The 13,191-nt window shown below is 38.7% G+C and overlaps 1 protein-coding gene across 1 annotated transcript in view; it reads left to right on the top strand.

Annotated features, from left to right (window-relative positions):
* LOC118585633 (serine/threonine-protein kinase TNNI3K) overlaps nucleotides 1-13,191 on the top strand; it is a 269,798-nt gene that overhangs the window by 49,100 nt on the left and 207,507 nt on the right. The gene's annotated exons all lie outside the window — the stretch shown is intronic.

Here is a 13,191-nt window from a genome sequence, read left to right as displayed (position 1 = left end):
CTGCTCCTGGCTCTTTGCATAAATAAGCAGAGCTTTGGAGCATGTCTGATGCTAGACTTCCTATGCTACAAGCTGTGTGTGCTGGTGTGCTCATCCATTCACTTCTTTAATTTTGTGAAACACATGGCAATCAAAAGGGAAGAGGAATGTCAAAATCTAGGAAAACCATGTGACAGATTGCCTGGCTTTGGAATGCAAGTTCAGAAGCCACCACTTCAAATCACATGTAGTCAGTGACTGGAAGTCCTTCTGGCTTCTGACTTCTCAGCGATGTTCTCCTGCATTTTGCCTGGGAATGTTTGGTGTGTGCCAGTGTGGGTCCATGGCAGTGCATTTGTACAAGGTAGAGGACACAAGATAGAACATGTTAATAGAATTACAAATGAACTAAAATGAAGAAAATAAAAGTGGATAATGTTCATCAAAGTTATTTAGGTCTTATTTTTGTTCTTTTGACTTTCCTGGGAGACACAAGGTCTTATATATTACCATTTAAACAAATTTATGTTAGAAAAAATGAGTGTGTTGACTTATGTCTTAATCCTAGAATTTAGAAGGAGGTGGAAGGAGACCAGCATTATTTATACAATGAAGCTTCCCCTCTCTCCAATACATACGTATGTGTGTATATGCACACAAAGTATGTGCATATATGTATGTATATGTACATATAAATCTATTATTTAATGAGGACAGACTAGAACAGAATGTTGATTCAAACTATTTCCTATTGGCAATTTCCAAGCTAAACTTTGACCTTCTTTCTTTTCTCATGACCTTAATGAAAGGAAAAGAGAGACCTGACATGTTGCCTATTCACTGGTTAGTGATTAAAAAGCCCCATATGGAGGGAGGGAAATCTTCAAGGGAGAGTTAGGGGTGTTTGTGGCTTTCCCACATGCCTGCTACTGTCTCCATTTGTTTTCAGTTCCTTTGCCCTCATTTTAAATGTCGTCGGTGTTTTCACTGTCCCTCTAGGCTACCTGCCCTCTTCTGAGAAGGATGCTTTGGGGCCAATATGGATTAGTTAGTCACTATTAAAATAGCCTTGGCCACATGCTACCCATTCTCTTCCTGGGAAAAGATGTATTCCTTCGTGAGTGGCACTGAACAGTATGTTGTAGTCTCCAAACAAGAGTTGCAGGTATTTGGTATAGAGTGTTGTGATTGTTATAAGTATGTTTCAAATAATCACAATTTTGAAAATTCTGAGAATTCCTGAGAATACTGATTTATTATCCCCAAATCTCAAAGAACAACATCTTAGGAATTTGAAAGCTCCAAGAAACTTGCTATTTCACTCTATACTATAACTCTAAAATGTATCATTGTTGATGAGTAGGCATACTTTATTTTTTAAAATTTCAAAGAAATATTTACAAATTAAGAAAGATAAAGAGGAATAATTTCAAGGCAATGACAACCAAACCCCAAAAGAAGCCCATGATCACCACAGACATGAGGTGTGTGGCTCTAAGATGCTCTCCAAGGAGAGCAGTCCTTAAACTCCCTCAGCGTGACAGTACCAGATGTCTAGTTTTAAGTCAACTTCACACACGCTAATGTCACTGGAGAGATGGGAGCCTCAGCAACCTCATGGAGAAAATGACTCCATAAGATTGGGCTGTTGGCAAGACTGTAAGACTTTTTTAAAATTAGTAATTGATAGGGGAGGACAAGTCAATTTTGGGTGGGGCCACCCAGGGCATGTGGTCCTGAGTTCTATAAAAAAGCAGGCTCAGTAAGTCATGGGGAATAAGCCAGTAAGCAACACCTCTGCATGGCTTCTGCATCAGCTCCTGCCTCTAGGTTCCTGCCTGCTTGAGTTCCTGCCCTGAATGCTTTTAATGATGAGCTTTGATGTGGAACTGCAAGTAAAATAAACTTTTTTCTCCTCAAGTGTCTTTTGGTCACGGTGTCTTATCACAGCAATAGTAATACTAAGATGATGGCCAAGGCCATATTGAGAGGTGACATAATATATGCATTAGTTACTCCTTTTAAAACAAAACACTAAGAACACAACTTAAAGTCAGAGGATTTACTTTAGTTCACAGTTTGGTTTCGCATTCCGTCCTGGTCCTGAAGGCATCCTGGTAGGAGTTTGAGGCAGCAGAGACCCATGCTGGCACTCAGCCTGCCTTCTCCATTTTATTCAGTCCAGGACAGCAGCCCACAGGATGGAATCACCACATTTAATTTGAGTCTCCCCTTCTCAATGGACCTAACCTAGATAAATGTCATAGGTTTGTTTCCATGCTGATTCCAAATGACAAACAAGATTAACCATAACAGTAGATGAATTAAAATAGATTATAATTTGACTATTGTTTGGAGGAAAACAAACACTTGGTTATATGAAGTAGTAACATCATTATTTTTTTCTAGAACTTAGCAAAATGATTTTGAGCATTCATAGATTGTTTTACCTAAAAAAATAGACTTAGGAAAGGAAAAACTTTGACTTAGTTTTAAATCTCCATCTCACTTGCAGTTTGTTCTGTCCAGGAAGAAGCACAGAATGCCTTCTTCTGAGCCTTCATGAACACTGGCTGAGAACACACGTACTGCAGGTGTCATTTTAAAAACTGCAGCACCTTGGAGCCTCAGTGCTATGTAAATTTTCTATAAACATGCAAATTATATACAAATTGTTCAGGAGAGAAATAGGGTTTTAAAAACAAACAAACAAAAACAAAAAAACTTAGCCATGGCAATTTGCTGGACAGAAAAAAGGAAACACTTCAATTTTCCAGGTAAAGATATCTTGAGAGGAGAGATGACCGAAAGGGTGGCACTCCATTGTGGCTCTATTTTAAATTCTTTTCTTGATGTTAGTATATAATAATAAATCCAAATTTCATCCCAGGGAACAATCCCTAGAGAATAAAGTCAACTATATTTAAAACATACTGGGTGTTGACAAGCAATTGTAATGCATCACTGTTGTGATTTCCCATCCTCCAGCCATACCATGTTTGTGTACTGTGGTCCCATGAGGTCAGGAAACCCGACTGGAGTCAAATTTGGTGAATTCTGTAGACTTGATTCTTTCTTTCCATTGGTGGATGGCAGCTATAACTGAGATTTCTTTCTTTTTTTTTTTTTAATTAGATTTTTAAGGAAACAAGATAGCTTGTCCCAATATTATTGCTTTCCTAAAGGCATGTTATAGCTCTGACTATAAATAGACTTCTATTATCAAGTTTTATTTCCCAGAGGACAGAGAAATTCATCACATGCTCTCCCTTGTGTGAGTTTAGTTTTTGGCAGTATGTAAACCTTGAGAGTCTGTGTCCACTACTTAGACTTCACAGAGCTAACCTTAATGTTCTAGAAGTTATTTTTTCTATTCTACAAATCTTCTTCAGAGACATTCACATAGACTGTGAAAAGGTTGGGTAGGAGCAGCAAGTAATGTCAGTGAGATTTACTGAATGCAGATCCACAAGGAGATGGGGCAGTTGTGGGAAAGTAAAGAAGTGTAAAATACAGCTTCAATTGTGGACTATTCATTCCTCCCTTCACCCGATTACTAAACAGATGGCTTTCGAACAGCTAAGAGATTGCAACGTCTTTTCTTTACTTCGTGCATATGATTCAAGGCTTGAAAAAAAAAAAAAAAAATTACTTACGGTTGCCGAATTGCAGAGCTCCTCCTAGGGGAAGAGACAGGCATTGCAGTCACAACAAAAGTCACCAAGGTGGAAAAATGATGGTGGCCCTGTGCTGTGCTGGAAGGGAGTGTCTTGGTGTCCCCTCTCTTTTCCCCTGTTTAGCCTGTGGTGATGGGTGCCACAGCGCATGTTCTCCACCCTGTTTCAAAGCCTTCATGCATTATTTGGAACAAGCACGTCCATGTCTGCTCTAACCTCAGTACTCACTCTTTCTTGATCCCTCTTCTACCTGAAGTTCTCCATCTGTGCCAGGCATGCTGCTGCCTAAGGAATCTTTCCAGGTCTTCAGTCTGTCTGTCTTTCATGAGAAATTTGCTGGAACCAGGACCCAAAGAAGATATGGAGGATAGTCACACATTCAATTGTCCAATATGTGTGTATTGGAAGAAGATAAAACAGTATTTAAACAATGAGAACATTTTCCCAAATTAATAAAATGTGTAAGCTCTCCTGTACAGGGAACTCAATAGCCTCAGAACAGTGGAGGTTGAAAGACATCCAGATATTATTATGGTCAGTAAACTGCTCAAGAAGATGATAAGGAGAAAAAGCTGTAGAAGTCAAAAGCTGAGGCAATGAAAGCACACATGTCCTCAGGGGCAAAAGTAATGAGGCCAGCAAAATTTCTGTCTGAACACATGGAAATAAATGAGGAGACAGAATAACAGTTTTAATGGACTGAAATTAAAGAATGCATAATTTAAAATTCTAATCCCAGTGAAATATCTTGTAAATACAATAATGAAATAAAGTTCTTTCAATCAAATATTATTGTGATCCAAAGATCTGAACAAGCATTCCATAAAAGGAGATAATGGAAGAGGATACAGAAAAGGCCAACACACATGCAAAAATGTGGATGACACTGCATACATTGGCTGAAGTCTCAACAGTGCTTCTCATTTTTAAGGAGTTCTCTTTCCTCTCCATATTTCCTTTACATATTGATAACTATGCTATCAAAGTTACTCATATATTTTTCTATAGAATGTATATTATCTATACCATCTAAAATATTTTAATTTTATATATAATAGTTTTATCTTTCTAAGTTGGAGATAGGTCTCTATTATATGTTCATGACTCTTCTGATCTGTCTAACCACAAAGAAATATTTCAGTATCTATTTTCTTATCCCTCTTGGCAATTCTGACTATTCTCAGTTCTAGGTAAGACTTGATTGCTTACTCCTTTCACTGTATGCCATGTTTCCTGTCTGTGCATTCCTAGTAATTCCTTACATATTCTATACACTGAGAATACTATGAGACAATGTACTGGATGTTTTGAATTCCTATAGCAAGGAATTTTCTATGCGTATTGTCAACACCCTCACTAACTCACAAATAATGTACGTGGATACTCTGTGATTCTTTCAGGCCTAACTTTGAAAAATTATATGGCAGGACTGAAGGAAACCATAGGTGGAGTTTGTCACCCACTACTGTAGCCATCTCTGCTGAACACTTCACCTAATGCCCATGAATCATAAGGGTTTTCCATTTTGGGTGCAGAAGCAGCCTTGCATTATACCTGTTGGGTTCTGGACAATGTTATCACTAACCTCTTCATGGTTCACATCCTAGTCAGCAGTGGTTCTCTGGGGCATCTTGTGCATGAGAGGGAGTTTATCTTTGTGGAGCTCTCAGATCACTGGTACTTTTGTATGAACTACAATTCTCTACCCCTCCAGCTCCTCCAGCCTCTGAACTAAATGCCCTTTCATCTCCAGGAAGTGTCTAGCAACCATCTGAGTGTTCCCTGGTATGCTACAGCCTGGAGATCTTGACAGGGATGGGCCGTTGCAAGGCTCCCTGAATATCCTATCTCAGTGAACTTTGTTATTCAATGCTGATGCCCAACCAGTTCTATTAAGTCACCAAACCTTTGAGCTATCTATGATTACATTAGAGATTTGCCAAAACTTTGAACTATCTAGGTTATGTCAGGGATTGTACCAAAGCTTGATCTACCTGTGATTACATTAAAGATAGCACTGATATTTTGTGACTTGTAAATGAACATTTATTATCTTGCAGGTCTTTCATGTCTCGAAGATAAGGGTGAGCTATCTGGGGCCCCTGAATTGACTGGTCTTACAAAGCTGCAGCATATTAGGCAAGACTGTGCCTATCTCAGTAACTGATGGGAAGAGGCTCTGCCTCCACACTCCTGTAGATGCTGACAGGTTTGCAGTGTTCTGACATCATCCAGTGCCCTGTAGCTCACACAACCAAGTATACTGTTTCCTTTAGAAAAAAAAGGAAAGGCACAGATCAAAAAGAGTGTCAAGTGAAGTCACAATCAGATCTTCCTAGTACTATCAATGGCATTCCATACATTTCGCCTCATCTTAGTCAGTAGAGATAAGTCATTATGTAAGACCACACTCAAAGGAATCAGCCTCATGGATGACCAATACCATTTTTATTATATAAATATGTAATATCGCTCAGTGACTCTAGCAGACAGATGCAGGGATGGATGCATAGAGGGCTTGCTATATCTAAATAATGAGGGATCACTACCTGAGGATACTTACATGGCGCTAGCTGCATGCTTAACACCATCTTTTCCTAAAAAGAAGCAGGGAGGACCATGAGAGAAGCTACTCTGGCAATTCTATTTTTCTGAGCTAATAGTGCTTCTGCTTGGAATTGTGATTCCCTCTGTGTGTCACCTGGGTTTCTCTGGTGCCTGTAGTGTTTAGGAGTCATTTGGAGAGTTTGCTAAACCTATGCACATGACATAAAACCCAATTCTATCACAGAATTTATGGTGAGTTCTGAGCTGATTACATACTTAAAAAGGAAAGATTTACAATGAGAAAACTCACATTTCTGGTGCTGCTTTGGACTCTTGATTGTTGCTGCTCTGCAGCAGCATGACACAGTGTGCAGATTAGGCATGAGAATACTGGGACAAGACTGCCAAGGGTTATTTGTGCCCAAGTTCTATCATGGGCTAGCCACGTGGTGAGTTTGGAAAGACCAAGACTGAGTCCAAGCCATGGGTATATTTTATACCTTTCTGAAGCAAAAACTGGATCTGAGTTTTGTCACTGGGGTTTTGGTTTATATGCCTGCATTTGTGTGAACAGGGATTGGGAGGATTAGTGAGTTTATTCCCATGTGTCTTCTGTCCTGTTATAGATCCCTGGTCAAGGCACAGAAGGTGTTTATTGTCACAGGCCTTAGTCTAAAAAGCACATGATCCATTCTACTGTGGTTTCTGTACCTGTCAAACTGTGGTGTTCCAGGTACTTGGAGTGCCTCTACCACTGTGGGCATGCTGGTCTCCTTGTGCCACTTATTCTGCGGAATTGTAGCCAATATTTCCAACATTGCTATTAAATAAGGAACCCTTAAGGAACAATGGAAGACTAACATCTGTTGTCCTGCAGCAAATTAGCACGGTATCCTGCAGTTCATCAGGTAGTCAGTTTTCTGGCATTAATTAATGGGGAAGCTCAGAAAAGGAATTATTGGGTACCCTAGATGTGTGCTTACAATTGTACTGACCCTGAAACTTCACTGTTCATGTCATCTCTTTTGTTTTTAAACCCAGCTGCTAGGACCCATTAATTACTGCCGTAATTCCTTGGAGAGGCTCGTACCACTTCGTCTTGTCTGAGAGGTGCTCTCTTTCTGTGCCCCTCAGTTGAGTCAGCTGCAGAACATAATTATGAAGTCTCACACCGAGGCATATCACTTTTGTTTCCAAAATACTTCTCCAAAGGAGCTTTCTTTGAGTAGATAAAGGAATGGGAGGGTTGGTTTGAAAAAAAAAAAAAAGTCCAGAGGAAATTGCTTGCCAGGTATGAATTCCTCTCCCGTGTGATGTCCAGGCTGCACGCCAAGGATTTGGGGGACATCAATGAAAAGAAGAACTGTAATTCTTACTCCAACTTCCAAGTCTTAGCAATTGTAATTCAGTGGAATATGTGGGGCCTGTGGCAAGCTATGTAAATACATCTCATAAGAAAAGATTGAGGCTTTAGAAATACACAAAACACTGTGTGTTCCTAACAGCAGATGCTGAAAGCCTGGGTTATCATCCAGGGCTACTAAAATAAGACTCTCACACGAAGATGCGATCCAAAAGGCCTGTGTCTCAGGGAGCCAATGGTTCAACACCACGATGGCTGAAGAGCGGCTGCAGCAGGTGTGAGCCCTCCACTTACAAACCTTTCACAGGCTCTTTTTCTGGGAGCTACTCCTTGGGCTGCTCTGCCTTCCTAACTTCTACTTCTTATTCCCTTTCAGGGTCCCTTCCTCTCAAGTTTTTAACCATAAATATCCTACATATATCTCCTCTCACTCTGCTGTAATTACATTATACTCTTAATTTATTCTGATATTTGGCCACATAAAAAACAAAGGGTCTTACCAGTTCACCTTTGTACATATATCATCGTACCCTGGCATATTCACCTCATTAAAACTCTCCTAGGCCCTTCATCTTATCCTGCTGGTCCCCTTGTGCGTGCGTGCGTGTGTGTGTGTGTGTGTGTGTGTGTGTGTGTGTGTGTGTGTGTGTGTTGGGATGCATGGGTTTTCAGTTTCCACCTCCATGGAAACATAACAGAAGAATCTTCAGCCTTGCTATGATTCTGTTGTTAGTAAGGACAAGGAGTCATCAGCCTCACTGCTCTCATCCATGTGGTCTTTCACTCCTCAGCCGCGCTCTTCTTCTCAGGTTCACATCACTTCCTGAAAAATGACAGTATATTAATATACTTAGTAGAATCTGTTTAACACACACATATAAACACAAACACACAAACACATACAACTGTGTTTTTAAGCTTTATTTCACAACTTAAAAAATGATGACTTTTTTAGTGTCTTTGATAATAATTACCCATGAAATCACCTTCTGGATAATTTTAAAATCAAATTTAATTTTAATGCGAAGTCATAAGGAAAGATTGGAGAAAGGGAACCTTGTTTCTGTGACAGCCTGGAGAAATGATTTTCCAGTAGGATTCTGTAGTCAAACACTTAATTAGAGCTGTACCGGGTTTTCAAAGGTTATTACAGAAATGTTCAGCAATGACCTATGTGGAAAACTCTACAGAATATAGAGCGTGGCTTCCTGACCTTTCTCATCCATGAACTGTTTCCACCCAAGAGATTTTCATGCAAGCCTGAGTATACAGTTATATAAAATCAGTGTACAAATAAGACATATATTCATAAGAAATCATGAAGAGATTTATTCCATAACAATTATTTGGCATACATATAACTTTACCATTTATTGAAGACAGGCACATTTGCATACTAATGAAGTAAACATGCTTGTTTAACTTAGATATGATTGAAAGATATAATAATTTGATACTTATATGTTGGGAATGATAGATAAATATTAAACATCCTGTTTGGTGTTAAAAATATGTTTCTAGTATATAAAAGGAAAACATTGCAATGGATAGCATATAATATTCTCCAATTTGATTTGAGACATCTCAGTATTCAACTGCTTTATTGATGCCTTTGACATCATTTTGAACTAATGAGGCATATACTTTGAAACATGTTTTCTCTTGAAAGCCTTGAAGATAAGGATTCCCCATCAAAGATCCATTTTCTGGTCCTTCTTCTTCATCTCAGTAGTAATGGTCAGGTGTAGGCCATAAAACTATGGCTTTGTACTAACTACAAATTTTAAGGAAACCACAAATATAAACATGAGTTTAAAGAGGACTCCAAAGAAGAAATTGGAAATGAATTATCACTTAAGTTAGGAAGTCATAATTTCAAATGTAGATATTTGTTGATGTATGACACTAAATTACATTTTGGTCATTGCAGCTTACACTAATTGATATTTTATATAATCAAGAATTACCTTGTTTTGTTTCTCTTTCCTGGAGCATCTAGTTCCTCTTTGTGTTATTATATTTTCCTTCCATTATACCCACCAAGTGACTACCATAAAACAAATGATAAAAAAGTTGCTGAATAGTATTCTAGAATGAAGAGGCAGAATGTGCCCATGAGCATTAAAACTACAAGCTGAAGAAGGAAAGGCTTCCTTAGACCTCTCCAGGGATAACCTCGAGAATTGAAGTATCTAAAATGGGTAGTTCATATCATGATTGTTCCACTCTCAGAATAAGGAGTACTGATCCAATTTCTGTGCTAATGAACCAACCCTTAACGGAAAGCACTTTGTGGTCCTTTTCTTCCTGTTACTTCGAGGTACTATTACCAGTTTATACTTCAATAATTATTGCTGGGTATTCTGTGTTGTGTGGGCTGTTCAAAGAAGGAGAGTCACCCCAGAATGTAATTTTAGACTCTGACAACAGGGAAGAACAGTTTCTGTTAACTGAACCTCTAGCCTCCATTCAGAAGCATATTTATTGATTGTACATAAAGGTTGTGTTTGGGGTACAGTGAATTCTTCACACCAAAACCCCTTTGATCTATTCTATATGTACTCTGATTGAAATTATCACATCCCTGCAACTTTAACTCTTATTGTGAACTGTTTGCAGTACCCAATAACTCAAGACCTCCTAGTGTGCCTGGATAGTCTTGTGACCAAAGTCATGCAATGGATGGAAAACTTCCTCAGAAAAACAACTCTACAAATCATAGAAAACAACCACCTTTCTTTACTGTGATTTCTTCAAGGCCTAGGAACCTTCAACAAACACTAATATGGTCTACTGTTACCCTAGATACAGTAAGAAACAACTCTTACATTCTTATGTTTACCTCAGATACAATGACTACTAGGTTCCCACTGCAATTATATGTCTGTCAGCTATACAAATCTAAATCTGATACAATTCACAGCCTGAAAGTATCTGTAGTCTGCTCAGAGCTTATGAGATAACACTTGTTTCCACTTTACTATTTTCTAAGAAATTTTATTATAGCATTTTGAGGAAAAATATGAAGACAGCATTTTCCACAATAATTTGAAATAGCAGAATATATGTCATGTGATTACTTTTTTGAGATTGAGTCTCATCCTGTTGGCCAGGGGCCCTTGAATTTGTGGTGATCATTCTGCTTCACACTTCTCAGGGTTGGGATGGCTGGTATACACCACCACACCCAGATTATCCAAAAAAATCTTTGTGAGATGATTTGAATAATATTTAAAAGCCCAGTTATACATCCTGCCATGAATCAAACACTTAGGAATTGCGGAAGATTTGAAATAAAAGTTCAGTAGCATTTAATACATTGCATTGTTTAACATTCTTATCATAAAAGCAGATTGTCATTATCTACCTTTAAATTCACCTGTACATGATAGCAGATATACCTTCCTATTTTTCTCTTTGATTAAAAAGAGTCAATATCCACAATTATTGTATACCTACAGGCATCTTCTATAGCAGCAAATAGAATGGAGTCAATATGTGACTCCCTGGGACTGTAATAGGAAGAGTATAAAGTAGATTTATCAATGCTTTCCTGTTCTGGGTAGAAGAAGCTTGGGTAAAGTGATTGTATAGCTTTTTTATTTAAATGTATACATAAATACCTTTGTGTTAGCCTGATTGGCAGACATGATCACACATCAAATATTCCATAGTCCCCTGAGTCCTGGAAGGAAGTCTGTCTAGAATGGCACTGAAAATTGCAACATGGAATAATTTCATATAACTGAAAACACAGAATTCCCACAGACAGTGCTCTCGATGGATAAGTATTTCCTTAAATTTAAAAATAAGCTATTAAAAGCCTACAGTTCAATAATGACTCCATGTGGTTTCATTAAAACTTACATTTTGACAGATTCTCAGAAGGCCCACAATTAATGGATGCCTAGCCCAAGGACGACCTGCTTGGTGGATGGATGAGTGCAAACTTAGTGGAGTAGAAATCTGCTTTTGACTATTTATCTTTCTGGAAGGAAAGTAAATTATGGAGCCAAGTCCAAGAAATTGGCTCTGCATATTAATATTTGAGAGTTCTTTTTATAGTAAAAATTCATGATATCCACTTTGTTTTATGCAATATTTAAAATAACAGAAATTATAAAGAGCCTCGCCTCACTGGCTGATTAACAGCCTCATTTCAGAGTGCCTGAGACTGGACTTGCAATTATAGGAAGTCTCAGATACCAGACATGTCATACTAATGACCCTGGCATTCATTTCCTGCTGGTCTACAGAGTCTTGCCAATAGGTGACTTCTTCCAGTCTGGATTGTGCATTGTTCCCTTTACTTAATGGTGATCAAATCATGCTCACAGAAGCAGCCTGATGGAAGCAAAATTTGGAGTGGGCAGACCTTAATTTGTATTTTGCCTGCCATACTACTGGCTGGTTGACCATAAGTGTGTTACTTGGCCACCCCAAGGCTCCATTTAAAATGGGAGAGCAGTGTCTGTCTTTCTGTATAAAACACAGAAGACTCTAAACTCTGCTGAAAAAGTTCAGTGCCTGATATATAACCAACATTCTGCCAATAAAAATTATAACTTCAACTTTTATTAGAAGAACAACTTACTGCATATACCATATGTTCTACTGATCATCAACTTGAAGTATCCAAACATAAACTAATGCTCAATCCAGGAAATGTCTAAAAACAGAAAATGAAGCACCTGCTTATATTTTTGGAGCTACCCAGAACTCTGTAAGTCCAAAGTCAGTCCCTTATCTTTGGTGTGTGACACTCAGATTTAGTTCTGTTATGACAATAAAAGTGTAACAACAGTGGCAAAGGGGTAATCTACCTCATCACCAGTCAGGATGCAGAGCAGGAGACAGATATGGCCAGGGACCATGTCACCCCCGAAGCTCATATAACAAATAAGGGAATGAGACTAGAGAGTCACCGTCCTCCCAATACTGGCCTGACCTCTGACCTTCAGACATTTCTTGATTTCTCCATTCCTCAATGGCTACCATTTTAAAATCTTGGGCTGTGGTTGGAAATGCCCAGCCTTCTCCAGCTCTGACAATCCCTGGCTCACATGAGGATTCTGGCTTATTGGGACACAAGTAGAGTTAGGAGCCTATGTCTCCTGAACGTCTGTTTCCCATCTAACAGACTTTGGAAAATTTTCTCCATTGTGTATCAGCTGAAGACTAGCCTATAAATTAGGAAAGTCCTCACTGAAACCACATATACTTTGAGGAATGAATATAACACTATGCAGAAAAAAAGTATCTGAGGTCATTCTTTGGTGAAAACAACCTAGAGAGTCATCAGGCTTCATATGAAAGACAGCAGAACAGGGTACTCTAAATCGAGCTACCTGGGCACATCAAGAAATGACAGAGAACAGGGAAAAGCAACAAAAAGCAAAGCTCTGTTCTCTTTCTGTTCTCCTGTGAAGAAGACAAAATCTCCTTTCTTCCTCCTCTACATGTGTGGATAACAGTTTTTGCCCACTCATAACAACCCAGACAAGATTGACATGTAAGAGGTACTTTTGTGTCATTGTAACAAAATACCCAAGCAAAAACAACAACAACAAAAGAAAAACATAAAGGAAGGAAGGGTGGGTTATCGTTTCTTCAGGCTCTTGATTC

Source organism: Onychomys torridus, chromosome 6, assembly GCF_903995425.1.
Source record: "Onychomys torridus chromosome 6, mOncTor1.1, whole genome shotgun sequence".
NCBI classification, from domain to species: Eukaryota; Metazoa; Chordata; class Mammalia; order Rodentia; family Cricetidae; genus Onychomys; species Onychomys torridus.
Note: the sequence above shows the minus strand (reverse complement) of the source record. Positions and strands in the feature narration are given on the sequence as shown.